We start from the raw sequence: 9,965 nt of genomic DNA, 5'->3' as shown, positions 1-9,965 counted from the left end.
GATATGGGTGAATTTTGCACTAGGTTAGCTGAAATGTGGTTCCTTTTTTATATATAAGCACTAGTGCAAGTGCTCTTATAAGTTATAAGCCAATTTTTTTTTTCTAAAGTAAAATAATCATACATCATCATTTTATTTTAGATTAGCTTGGTTTTTTTTTTTCCTTGTCTTGTGGAAATTGTCAGCTTTCAGCTTTCCTTTGCATCGCACTCACGGCCCACATGCAGACAATAGAAGACCAATTATCTTCATATTAATATTTCAAGACAGAGAGGTAGGTAATGTCATTGCATTGGCTTCTTTTGTCTTTCAATTTGATTACGCTTTCACTGTTTTCATCGTTTTTTATTGGGCCTTTCTTTGCCTCCATTCGCAGGACAACAGCCCAACCTAGAAACCAAAAAAAGCATACCAATCAGAAGCGAAAAATGGAGATTCTTACGGCGTCCTTTCAAGTGATCTTTGAAAAAATTATGGATTACACAATTGGAGCAGTCGGACGTCAGATGGGTTATCTGATTTGCTACAAAAAAAATGTTGACAATCTCAGGAGCGAAGTTGATGATCTCAAACATGCTAGAAACAGTGTACAACAAAGGGTCGTAGCTGCTCAAAATAACGTAGAAGAAATTGAAGATAAGGTCGAGGGGTGGCTGACAAGTGTTGAGGAGATCACTGTGCAGGCACAAAAATTCTTTGAACAGGAAGGCCAAGCAAAGTTGAAGTGTTGCAACGGGAGCTGTTTTAATTTGAAGACTCGTTATCAGCTTGGCAGAAGAGCACACAAGTTGGAATTGGCCGCCAAGGATATCAAGGATAAGGGCACGTTCAAAACAGTTGGCCATCGTGTCCCAATTCCAGGAGGTACTACAATTTCTACTAAAGGTTATGAAGACTTCGAATCAAGAAAGTTAATTTTCGATGGAGTGATGAAGGCTCTAACAGATGATAACATTAACATTGTGGTCATTGGCCACGTTGACTCTGGGAAGTCGACCACCACTGGTCACTTGATCTACAAGCTTGGAGGTATTGACAAGCGTGTTATTGAGAGGTTTGAGAAGGAAGCTGCTGAGATGAACAAGAGGTCATTCAAGTATACCTGGGTGCTTGACAAGCTCAAGGCTGAGCGTGAGCGTGGTATCACCATTGATATTGCCTTGTGGAAGTTCGAGACCACCAGGTACTACTGCACAGTCCCGTGAGAATGCTCTCCTTGCTTTCACCCTCGGTGTCAAGCAAATGATTTGCTGCTGCAACAAGGTATGATGAATGCCATCATATTCCAGAGTATATTTTTCTTAATATTGAGTGATATGGTTGTGATTGATGTCTTTTATGGTTAACAGATGGATGCCACTACCCCCAAGTACTCAAAGGCCAGGTATGACGAAATCGTGAAGGAAGTCTCTTCCTACTTGAAGAAGGTTGGGTACAACCCTGACAAGATTCCTTTTGTCCCCATCTCCGGATTTGAGGGTGACAATATGATTGAGAGGTCCACCAACCTTGACTGGTACAAGGGTCCAACCCTTCTTGAGGCACTTGACCAGATCAATGAGCCAAAGAGGCCCTCAGACAAGCCCCTCCGTCTCCCACTTCAGGATGTTTACAAGATTGGAGGCATTGGAACTGTCCCTGTGGGTCGTGTTGAAACCGATATCATCAAGCCTGGTATGGTTGTGACTTTCGGCCCCACTGGACTGACCAAGTCTGCTGCCAAGAAGAAGTGAATTGTGCTGCACCCAGTTTCTGCAAGTGCTGGGTATCGTAGTCCTTACAGTAAGGACTGGGTTCTTGCTATTATAGAAGGTCTAAGTGTTTTTTTCGTTGGTAATAGCTTGAAGTCTCTGCCATCATCATGTAGCTTCAATTCACAGAATTGGGTGCTTGACCGACGTTGGCGGGGCCATGAAGTATCCTAGTGTTTTTTGATTTGCTTAAGGTGTCATGTGAGACTTATTTATTTTCATAAGCAGCTATGGAGTTTTAGGTCTGTTTTCATGCTGCCCGGATTTTTGCTATTTACATTTATAGTTATCTAGTCTTGTGTGTTTTCAATTGAACAATTTTTCTTGCTGCATCTCTACTGATATGTTTTTTAAGGTTCGCTGCTTTTATTCTTTATTATAGATCTTGCCTGGTTGAAGAATTGTTTTAGGAAGAATAGACCTTATTTTTGAATTGTTCGCTGCTTTTACGGTTTTTGATGAGGAATTTTTGATGAATGAAAACTGTTCAAAAAAAAAAAAAGATTTTGATTTTGATTTGGACTTAATATGTTCTTGTATTGTATCGAGTTCAAAATCTTGACATTGAGCTTGAACGTAAGCTCGACTTGAAAAAGCTCATATCTCAACTTCAGTTATAACAATATGATTTTGATTTGGAAAAAATGATGGCAAACAGTTTCTATATTAAAAAGGAAATTATGGGTAATTTTCTTATAAAATAGTAATAAGCAACAAAAAAAAAAAAAAAAAGCAACAGCTAATAAAAAAAAAGCCCAAGATCCAGTGACTTGTAAACTTTCCAATTTACTTAAAAGCTGCATTTGAAACAATCTATTTGGATTGTTGTCATCAGGACACAACCCATAGATCCATAGAAATAGAAGTATTTCCATTACAAAAACTTAAAGACAGTTATATTGAGTCCATAGGACAAAATATAAAAGGGAACCAGGGTTTTTAAGTTTTGACAATCACAAACTTACCCACACCCATAGACAACTAATACCCAAATACAATAACAATCAAATCAAAAAACCCTTACCTGAGATATGAAATTGTTGAGAGGGAAGAGCAGTAAGAATGTGGTGAGTGAGAGAGTGAGAGGCAATGTGGTGAGTGAGTGAGAGAGTGAGAGTTATGGGTGAGTAGCTCAGGCTGTGTAAGTGTTAAACTTTTTATGCTCTGTTTTTCGGACTGAGGGAGGAAATTATATTCAGATAAACTCGAGTCTTTAAGACTCGAGTTCAAAAACTCGAGTTTTAAAGACTCGAGATCTATGCTCTGCATTTTAGTAATTTATTTTCAAAAGAACTCGAGTCTTGAAGACTCGAGTTTTAAGAACTCGAGTCTATAAGACTCGAGATCCAAGTGGACAACTTGTCCAGTCACCAATTGGTCCGTGAAGCGGTGGAGTGAGATTTAAAAAGAGTATCTCGAGTTTCTAAAACTCGAGATGCCTAGTTTCCTTTATAGTTTCACGCGATGTCTAACTAACCAAATACTCCTCTTACCCATGATTATTCTGCACATTCCCCCTGAAAAGGGGTGTTGTATCTAACTCATTTTTGTCGTCTTCAATACAACATCAATGTCCCTTTTCTAAAACCCCCCTTCGTGGATCAAAAACTAAAAGAGCTCAAGATTGTGAAACCAAATAAGAAAACCCAGTACCACCATAACCAACACCACAACATCCACTTCGTCAGTACCCAATATCCCAAAACGGCAACTACCCCAAAAAAAAAATAAAAAAAAATAATAATAACAGCCCAAGATTGTTCTAGCTCTCCAATCATACTTCCCCAAATCACCCTCTAGCTTATCACTCCTCAAAGCCACCTTAGAACTCTCCAAAGTAAGCAGGTTTTTCTATATTCTTCTCACCATTCTTGTCGTTGTTCTCACCAGTGTCTCCGGCTGCGCCTCTCGGACTTTGGCGGCGTTCGACGGTACCATCTCTAAGGTCTCATTGTTGGGCTGGTTCTTCGGAGCTCGCACAGTGAGTTTGGGTTTTGATTTTATGGTTATTTGGGTTTTAATTTTTATTACATTAGGTATTTTTGAGGGAGTGATTGTGTGTCTCATGCTTTATTTTTCATTGGTAAAAGTATGACGTTTCACATTATTATTGGAGGCGTAAACCAGCTCTTTTACTTCACTACTGGTTCCAATTTATTCTCATAATAATAATAACACATTATGAAAAAATTGATGAGGAAAAAAAATGTATGAAAAAAAAACCAAAACAGATAAAAAATAAAAATAAATAAATTTTGGACTAAGGAATGAGAAGAAACGTAATGAAAGGATGAAAAAAAAAACAAAACAAAACAAAGACAAATAAGAAGAGACGGAAGAAAAAGGCAAAAGGAGAGTAGATGAAAAAACTAAAAAAAGGAAATGAACGCTACCATGGGTATTTTTCATGATTTTAAAAAGAGTAAACATTGGGTCAGGCAGTGGCGTAAAACTAGTGTTTTACGCCAGCCAATAGAAGGCTGTCACGTCATCTCCTTTAATATATTTTTTTTCTTTCATTCTTTTCACTCCCTCACTCTTTCTAAACATCTCTCTGTCCCTCACTCTCTCTGAACTCTCTCTCTCTCTATTTCTCAGTCTCTAACTTAAGTCTCTAACTCTCTAACTCTCTCTTTCTCTCTCTGTTTCTCAGTCTCTAACTCATTTAAATCCCTTTCCAAAGAATCCAAACAGAGACCGAATTGAGAAAGAAGACCCACAGCCGTCAGGCTGAAGCTTGCTTAAACCTCCACCACACCACACACCGAGTTCGTCGGAGCTATGCGTGGAGCTTGGAAACATACTGGAATAGAGATCGAATTAAGAAAGACCCATAGCCCTCAGAAAAAAGCTTCCTCCCTCTTCCATCTTTGCTTGCCCAGACCTCTACCTCAGACTCTCACCTCTCTCATTGACCCAAGACAACCCACACAGCCACCATCATCCAGCCACCCAACCACCATCATCAAGCCACACAACAACATAGCCACCATCCCATTCAACCAAGCTACCATCAATGAAATTCACATACCCATTCAAAAATCCAAAGATCCAATCACCATCATTAAGCCACACAACAAAAATCCAAAGATCCAAAACAAAAACAAACCAAACTCATTCTCTCTGTAACCCCAAAAAACCCACAACCATGTCTCCCACTCACTCTCTCCCCTTCATTCTCCTCATTTCCCTTCTTCTTATCTCAACCTCAACCAACTCCTTCGACTCGGACTGAGTCTCAAAGCTCCAATCCCTCCAATCCTGATCCAAAACCGGCATAATCCACCTCGACGACCACTCCGTCTTTCGCTACCTCACCTCCACAAAACCCCAAGACCCTACTACCTCCTCATCTTCTTCGACGCCACCAAGCTACACGACAAGTCAAACTGAAAAGCTTGAGTTAGAGATTGAGAAACAGAGAGAGAGTTCAGAGAGAGTGAGGGACAGAGAGATGTTTAGAGAGAGTGAGGGAGTGAATAGAATGAGAGAGAGAAAAATAATAAAATATTAAGGAGTTGACGTGGCAGCCTCTTATTGGCTGGCGTAAAACACTGATTTTACGCCACAGCCTAACCGAATATTTACTCTTTCAAAAAATATTATGGTTAAAGAACCAAAAAAGTGATTGATTACCAATTTTATGATTTGACTAGAGTTGAACGAGTGGTTGAACCAATGATGCCATAAATAATTTAATTAATAATTTTTAAGTTATAAAAACATAAAATATTGCCAATTAAGGGTGTTAATAAACTTTTGTAAAAGTTAAAAGCTTTTATAATTTTAATAATGTTAATAAATTTACATACATTTTATATAATAAATATAAAAAGCAATCTGCCATATAATATATATGTTTACAAATATTGTTAAAGGCCTTCATGATTTATAAGAGCATGCATCAGATCTTCTAAATTTTTTTGTTTATTTTACAAAAAGAATATATTTTTTTCTATTTTACACAACTAAATTTACAAAACACTTACATTAGTTTATTTATTATACACTCCATTTTATTTAAATAATCATTTATATTATTATTTTAGTATTTTATATATATATATATATCATCNATTTGGCATACGATAAGTAATTTGTATGTTGTGCACAGCAAGATTCTCACACAACTCTTCCATAACCATCATCTTCAATTCGTCAAGAGTCTTCAACCTACGATCAATTTGGGTATAATAGCTCTTTATACCTGGCCCTTCAAATGGCAATCCCTTGTTCGCATTGGCATTCTTCAGCGGACCACCGTGGTATAGGATTATATCAATTTCAGGCATTGTGAACCTGTTAAAGTCAGGTTACTATGTTAGTTAAAAAAATTTTGAAGTTCCCTGATGTGTACAGAAGATGTGTACAAAGGTTCACCTAAAGACCACATTTAAGATTCATCTTGTCTAGAAAATCTATTTATAAACCAAAAAAATGAGGATGCAGCCAAAAGCAAGCAAGCAAACATTCACTCACACTACTATCATCTGATACTTCAATTTTTCACATGCTTTTACTTTTCTGAGACAGTTACATTGAACACAGTAGGCATGGTCATGTTGTGGTTAATGTTTTAATGAATAAATATATCACCTACAACTTGTTTATTAAGGCTAGATTTTTTCACTTGTGCCCTGCTCTCAGGTTGTCATGGTATATCCTGATTCCTGCGGGCTTTCAGGAAGACAAATGAAAGGAAGTTTTCAGTTTTCAAATCTGGGTACTTATTTATTTATATAGGATTGAGTCATGTTATACTTTTACAACTGGTACTGAATTTTCAGGAATTCTAACAGGAATTTGGTCCTAGTGGTATGATACTTAATAAAATAGAAAAAAGGTACTTGAATGCATAATATGAAGCTGATTTCAATCAATGGAGAATGAATAACTCGTCTGCATTATGTTTTTGACAGGCATGTAAAATTGGAGTTATGTTAGTATGCAATTCATGTAAGACACAATTTTAGTTTACCTTGTAGTAAACTAGTAATAGATCACCTTATTTTTTTTTTTAAATTGATTACTCATAAAGACAAAGTTATGCATTATCAGATCCAGTGACTTGTAAACTTTCCAATTTACTTAAAAGCTGCATTTGAAACAATCTATTTGGATTGTTGTCATCAGGACACAACCCATAGATCCATAGAAATAGAAGTATTTCCATTACAAAAACTTAAAGACAGTTATATTGAGTCCATAGGACAAAATATAAAAGGGAACCAGGGTTTTTAAGTTTTGACAATCACAAACTTACCCACACCCATAGACAACTAATACCCAAATACAATAACAATCAAATCAAAAAACCCTTACCTGAGATATGAAATTGTTGAGAGGGAAGAGCAGTAAGAATGTGGTGAGTGAGAGAGTGAGAGGCAATGTGGTGAGTGAGTGAGAGAGTGAGAGTTATGGGTGAGTAGCTCAGGCTGTGTAAGTGTTAAACTTTTTATGCTCTGTTTTTCGGACTGAGGGGAGGAAATTATATTCAGATAAACTCGAGTCTTTAAGACTCGAGTTCAAAAACTCGAGTTTTAAAGACTCGAGATCTATGCTCTGCATTTTAGTAATTTATTTTCAAAAGAACTCGAGTCTTGAAGACTCGAGTTTTAAGAACTCGAGTCTATAAGACTCGAGATCCAAGTGGACAACTTGTCCAGTCACCAATTGGTCCGTGAAGCGGTGGAGTGAGATTTAAAAAGAGTATCTCGAGTTTCTAAAACTCGAGATGCCTAGTTTCCTTTATAGTTTCACGCGATGTCTAACTAACCAAATACTCCTCTTACCCATGATTATTCTGCACATTCCCCCTGAAAAGGGGTGTTGTATCTAACTCATTTTTGTCGTCTTCAATACAACATCAATGTCCCTTTTCTAAAACCCCCCTTCGTGGATCAAAAACTAAAAGAGCTCAAGATTGTGAAACCAAATAAGAAAACCCAGTACCACCATAACCAACACCACAACATCCACTTCGTCAGTACCCAATATCCCAAAACGGCAACTACCCCAAAAAAAAAATAAAAAAAAAATAATAATAACAGCCCAAGATTGTTCTAGCTCTCCAATCATACTTCCCCAAATCACCCTCTAGCTTATCACTCCTCAAAGCCACCTTAGAACTCTCCAAAGTAAGCAGGTTTTTCTATATTCTTCTCACCATTCTTGTCGTTGTTCTCACCAGTGTCTCCGGCTGCGCCTCTCGGACTTTGGCGGCGTTCGACGGTACCATCTCTAAGGTCTCATTGTTGGGCTGGTTCTTCGGAGCTCGCACAGTGAGTTTGGGTTTTGATTTTATGGTTATTTGGGTTTTAATTTTTATTACATTAGGTATTTTTGAGGGAGTGATTGTGTGTCTCATGCTTTATTTTTCATTGGTAAAAGTATGACGTTTCACATTATTATTGGAGGCGTAAACCAGCTCTTTTACTTCACTACTGGTTCCAATTTATTCTCATAATAATAATAACACATTATGAAAAAATTGATGAGGAAAAAAAATGTATGAAAAAAAAAAACCAAAACAGATAAAAAAATAAAAATAAATAAAATTTTGGACTAAGGAATGAGAAGAAACGTAATGAAAGGATGAAAAAAAAAACAAAACAAAACAAAGACAAATAAGAAGAGACGGAAGAAAAAGGCAAAAGGAGAGTAGATGAAAAAACTAAAAAAAGGAAATGAACGCTACCATGGGTATTTTTCATGATTTTAAAAAGAGTAAACATTGGGTCAGGCAGTGGCGTAAAACTAGTGTTTTACGCCAGCCAATAGAAGGCTGTCACGTCATCTCCTTTAATATATTTTTTTTTCTTTCATTCTTTTCACTCCCTCACTCTTTCTAAACATCTCTCTGTCCCTCACTCTCTCTGAACTCTCTCTCTCTCTATTTCTCAGTCTCTAACTTAAGTCTCTAACTCTCTAACTCTCTCTTTCTCTCTCTGTTTCTCAGTCTCTAACTCATTTAAATCCCTTTCCAAAGAATCCAAACAGAGACCGAATTGAGAAAGAAGACCCACAGCCGTCAGGCTGAAGCTTGCTTAAACCTCCACCACACCACACACCGAGTTCGTCGGAGCTATGCGTGGAGCTTGGAAACATACTGGAATAGAGATCGAATTAAGAAAGACCCATAGCCCTCAGAAAAAAGCTTCCTCCCTCTTCCATCTTTGCTTGCCCAGACCTCTACCTCAGACTCTCACCTCTCTCATTGACCCAAGACAACCCACACAGCCACCATCATCCAGCCACCCAACCACCATCATCAAGCCACACAACAACATAGCCACCATCCCATTCAACCAAGCTACCATCAATGAAATTCACATACCCATTCAAAAATCCAAAGATCCAATCACCATCATTAAGCCACACAACAAAAATCCAAAGATCCAAAACAAAAACAAACCAAACTCATTCTCTCTGTAACCCCAAAAAACCCACAACCATGTCTCCCACTCACTCTCTCCCCTTCATTCTCCTCATTTCCCTTCTTCTTATCTCAACCTCAACCAACTCCTTCGACTCGGACTGAGTCTCAAAGCTCCAATCCCTCCAATCCTGATCCAAAACCGGCATAATCCACCTCGACGACCACTCCGTCTTTCGCTACCTCACCTCCACAAAAACCCCAAGACCCTACTACCTCCTCATCTTCTTCGACGCCACCAAGCTACACGACAAGTCAAACTGAAAAGCTTGAGTTAGAGATTGAGAAACAGAGAGAGAGTTCAGAGAGAGTGAGGGACAGAGAGATGTTTAGAGAGAGTGAGGGAGTGAATAGAATGAGAGAGAGAAAAATAATAAAATATTAAGGAGTTGACGTGGCAGCCTCTTATTGGCTGGCGTAAAACACTGATTTTACGCCACAGCCTAACCGAATATTTACTCTTTCAAAAAATATTATGGTTAAAGAACCAAAAAAGTGATTGATTACCAATTTTATGATTTGACTAGAGTTGAACGAGTGGTTGAACCAATGATGCCATAAATAATTTAATTAATAATTTTTAAGTTATAAAAACATAAAATATTGCCAATTAAGGGTGTTAATAAACTTTTGTAAAAGTTAAAAGCTTTTATAATTTTAATAATGTTAATAAATTTACATACATTTTATATAATAAATATAAAAAGCAATCTGCCATATAATATATATGTTTACAAATATTGTTAAAGGCCTTCATGATTTATAAGAGCATGCATCAG

At 37.4% G+C, this 9,965-nt stretch overlaps 1 pseudogene; it reads left to right on the top strand.

Annotated features, from left to right (window-relative positions):
* Positions 1–413: 413 nt before the first annotated feature.
* Positions 414–2,105, top strand: LOC112018058 (elongation factor 1-alpha-like; annotated as a pseudogene).
* Positions 2,106–9,965: the final 7,860 nt, after the last annotated feature.

Source organism: Quercus suber, unplaced genomic scaffold (genome assembly GCF_002906115.3).
Source record: "Quercus suber isolate HL8 unplaced genomic scaffold, Cork oak 2.0 scaffold_565, whole genome shotgun sequence".
Taxonomy (NCBI): Eukaryota; Viridiplantae; Streptophyta; class Magnoliopsida; order Fagales; family Fagaceae; genus Quercus; species Quercus suber.
This window is presented reverse-complemented; position numbering and strand designations above follow the sequence as displayed.